This window comes from Prenolepis imparis, unplaced genomic scaffold (assembly GCF_030444845.1).
Source record: "Prenolepis imparis isolate NDT839.2.m4 unplaced genomic scaffold, iyPreImpa1.0 SCAF_116, whole genome shotgun sequence".
In the NCBI taxonomy this organism is placed as follows: domain Eukaryota; kingdom Metazoa; phylum Arthropoda; class Insecta; order Hymenoptera; family Formicidae; genus Prenolepis; species Prenolepis imparis.
Genome location: NW_028141274.1, coordinates 60,408 through 65,260, shown reverse-complemented (window position 1 = coordinate 65,260; position 4,853 = coordinate 60,408). Strand labels below are relative to the sequence as shown.

Genomic DNA, 4,853 nt, shown 5'->3' with positions numbered 1-4,853 from the left:
TCGTTCTGCTAATTCTTTTTCTCTTTTATAAAGATTGATCTTCCGCTGTTGTAGATTCGTTGCCGGCTGCACGTTCGATGCACCAGCTTGCTCGGAATCTTCGATATCGATATTTCTGCTCTGATCGATGTCCATCCACGCTCTCGATAGATCCGCGTCCATCATTCGCGAAATCAATTCGGCTTTTGTACCCGAACTGGATAACCCGCGTGCTGAAAGTATCTCCTTCAATTCAACAATCGTGAATTTATTCATGGCACTTATTCAACGTCACAATTTGTACTGCACAAATTATATTTTACTCAGTCCTCTCGTACGCACTGTCTCTCAGTTTGTCACAGAAATTTCACTTTGATCTCTCACACTTCTTCGTCGTTGTGAAATGAGACCGTCGAATTTCTTCACACGTATTCTTTGGTATCTCACACTTTTCGTCGTTGCGTGAAATGAGACCGTCGAATCTCTTCAAACGTATTCACAATCAATCGCGTCTTCGAATATTTCGTGATTATCCCGGCTGAGCCCCCAAATGTAGAATACGAATATTTTCGAAGAGTTGAAAAGATGTTTATTAACACAGAAAAGAAGGTTAATACAAATAAAATACGTGTTATCGCTCGGATGCTCGGAAAGATTCTGTCGTTAAGGACCGCGAATAATAACAAAAACGATACACGCATTATGTACGCATCTTCGCGTAGTAATTAAAAGAAAATCTTAACTATATCATACATGCCGACTATGAATAAAGGTGAATATACAAATATTCATCCTACATATATATCGTATATATATATATATACATATATATATATATATATATATATAAATATTCGTATTTTAGGTGGATTTGCATAGATGCATAGATGTCGATAAAGTGGAAGGGGGCATTAATAGGGTGGCAAAGGGATCGCGGAGTAACATCTTTGAGTAACATCCCAGAGTGAAATATACTCGTATCACAAAGTATTACCAAGAATAAAAAAGCAAAATGGTGGTAAGCATGGTGCTTCTGTACTGGGTGTTCTCGTAGAAGGCCCATTTATTAGCCTAAATAAGAAAGGTGCCCATGCGGAGCAGTATATTAAAAAATTTGATCAGGTAACAGAGATATATATAATAATTAAATCTGTTTTCATTTATATTCAGAATATATCTTTGTAAAATCATATTCAACATGTTACTTAATTCATATAATTTTTAATAACTATATTGTATTTCAGGGATTTAAATCAGTTTTCGATAAGATGATCTGAATAATGTATGTATGTTACATACTAGGACATTCTATAGCGAATTTAAGCGAGGAAGAAGAGGCAGTTAAACATGGAGCATCATTTATTACTCATTTATTCAATGCTATGTTACCTGTAAGCTATAAAATATATAGTTCTATATAATCAATTTTTATATTTTAAAATAATCTTATATATAATTCGTACTTGTAACAGACGCGATATCAGCGTTGAATTTAGATTAGAGGAGGGAATCCATCAACCGGGACAGTTTAAAATAGAGATACGTAAAGGATGTGTATATATCGCTGGAATGGACACTGTATGATAGTATAGTCGAGATGTCCAAGTGTGTGAGACACTTTAAAGATGCTACAGGTAAAGTAATGTCTTTATAAATAATTAAATAATAATAAAACAAATATATTAATTATGTACATATGATTGCTTTGTGTAGGTTGCACGATAGTCGAAGCCTTTTGGAAGCGGCGATTTTGCATTCCGCGAGATGCCTCGGTATCGATTTCTATAAAGGTATTCTCAATTTTGGAGCTGATGCCGATATAATATTACTAGACGAGAAGCTGGAGCTCTTATTGACATGAATTTCGGAAGAATGCGTTTATGAGAAGATTCCTGGTAATGCAAAACAATTGGAAGCATAAATGTAAGTAGACATTCCGGTACATATCAGAATTCAGTTAGAGCAAAAGAACGTAGTAATAATAATAAAAAACATAGAAAGAATAATATTGATATTGACTAATAAAATCTTTAATTGTAGACACGAGAAGTTACTGTGCGAGAAACGGCGTGAAAATTTGGCAGATGCTGAAAATCATTTGGATTCTGGAACTGAAATTTGGAAACCTCAAGGTGGAAAACTGGCAAAGCAAGAAGCTGATAGTATAATATATTAATTTGTTCAAAATTATAATTAAATGTGTTCTAATTACATCACATTGCATAATGTAATGACATACTTAATACACAATTGACCAAAGATTATTACATTCATATAAATTCATTAGAATTCTGCAAACCTTGAAATTGTCTCGAAAATGTATTCAGTACAAACGCGTTTATATATATATATATATATATATATATATATATATATATAGATTATATAGTTATATATATACATATAGTTTAGTTTATATAGCGATTTATCATAGTAATAAAGATATTGCAGTGCAGTGATATTATATGTGCAGTGATAATAAGAATGTACTGTGATAATATATATATATATATACATTATCACGTACATTCTTATTATATTGCACTTATTAAAAAAAGATATCACTGCAGTACTTTTATTATACTGCAATATCTTTATTACTACGATAAATCGCTATATAAACTAAACTATATGATATTCTATATATAACTATATAATCTATATTTATATATAAACGTGTTTGTTTGTACTTCATTCATTTTCGAGAGAAACAAAATAAGGAAAACTCATAATTCTAATTTATTGTGCATTAAGTATGTCATTACATTATGCAATGTAATGTAATTAGAACAAATTTAATTAATGTATTTTAAACAATTAACATATAAAATCAGTAATTTTAATAATTAAAATGTAAAACAATGCATTATACTATATGTGAGAAACGTGTATCATAAGAAATAACACATTTATTATTTTACATGCGCATATATCCAAGTTTGTGTTGAAAAATAAAAAGTACATGCAGAAAATAAATCGTTTGCTTTAGAACCCTTAATCTAAATATGCTCTATAAACTTAAAATGAAAAAATACATGAAACATGTCTATAGTAAATAAATAAATAAATGTAATTGTTTTAACGCGTTTGTTTGTACTATATATACATTTTCAAGAGGAACAAAATAAGGAAAATTCATTAAGTCACTAACTTTTTATTTAGATTTATTTTATTAGAGTAATTATCTTTCAAATCAGTTACATTCTTCAGCAAGAAAAAATATCTAATTTATATTAAACATAAAATCAGTGATTATAATAACCATTGCAAACCTATGTAGAATCGTATGAAAAATTACCCATTGCAAACCCATGTAAAATCGTATGAATAATTATCCATTGCAAACCCATGTAGAATCATACCTATGTAGAATCGTACTACAAAAGTAATGATATAAAAAAATTGCGCTAAGTGAAAGTAGAAACATGTACCCGTGTAAAATTAAAGTTGCAAACCCATAGAGTCCTATAATTATAGACTTCCCTTCACGCTGGAAGTTGCAAACCCATGTAGAATCGTATAATTATATTAAAAGAAAATTAAAAATTAAAGAAAAATTAAAAATTAAAAATTTATGCAAAAATTAAAAATAAATACAAATAAAAGAAATAAAAACGATTCTACATGGGTTTGCAAGTTCCAGCGTGAAGGGAGGTCTATAATTATACGATTCTACATGGGTTTGCAACTTCCAGCTTGAAGGGAAGTCTATAATTATACGACTCTATGGGTTTGCAACTTTAATTTTACACGGGTACATGTTTCCACTTTCATTTAGCGCAATTTTTTTATATCATTACTTTTGTAGTACGATTCTACATAGGTATGATTCTACATGGGTTTGCAATGGATAATTATTCATACGATTTTACATGGGTTTGCAATGGGTAATTTTTTATACGATACGATTTTACATGGGTTTGCAATGGGTAATTTTTCATACGATTCTACATAGGTTTGCAATGGGTAATTTTTCACTACTGGCGAGCTCTTACTTAGCGCCTTTTTTTTACCTTTTTTTTAAAGGTAAGTTTTGATAGGGATATGTATATACATTGATGTTTTGTGGGAAATTTTACTCTTTTTTTATACATAAAATTTTAAACATAGCGATAATAAAACACTAATTCTTATTCTGCAGATATTGATATACTGTGGAACAAATGAATAAATTACTTAGCAGTTTTTTTTATGTTGTTGCAAATTACGAAAAACAAACGAAATATGAAAGTATTTGAGACCTCAGTATTGTTCTTAATATTCTTACATTACTATATTCCGTGTAGTAAGCATTCTAAATATCGCTTTTATGAAGCTTCAAAGTTTTACATCATGATCTCAAACGAAATATTACCCTAAGAAGCAATTAGCGGAGGTGGGATTTTATTCCGCAAGAAATTTAGATCAAATATATTTTTATTGCGACTTACGTTTGATAGATTTGGACGACAACGATCGCTGGAAAAAGCATCATTTTTGAAATCATAAATACTTTTATACACTCAAAAGATAAATTTTTATATTAACGTCATCATCTCTGATTTGCTTCAAAATTTACACAAAGCTTCTTTTTGGTCTACAATTAAGACATATGATGTTTTTAAACCGGGCAAACAATATGGGAAAAATCCGGCTTAAAAATATCATATATTTTCATTCTACGCTAAAAAAAAAGCTTCATGTGAATTTTGAGGCAAATCGGAGATGATGACGTTAATATAGACCAAAATGATAAATAGAATATGTTGTCACAAAATGTCTAAATCTCGATCTATTCACCGTATTAGATCTTAATAATGGAATGATGAAACGATACTAACGGCGGAATCTTGTTAAGCAATCTTGCGACGGTTTCTACTCAACTGAAATATCAA

General features: G+C 30.0%; 1 pseudogene; it reads left to right on the top strand.

Annotated features, from left to right (window-relative positions):
- The first annotated feature begins 732 nt into the window (after window positions 1–732).
- Window positions 733–1,900, top strand: LOC145947662 (N-acetylglucosamine-6-phosphate deacetylase-like; annotated as a pseudogene).
- The last annotated feature ends 2,953 nt before the right edge of the window (window positions 1,901–4,853 follow it).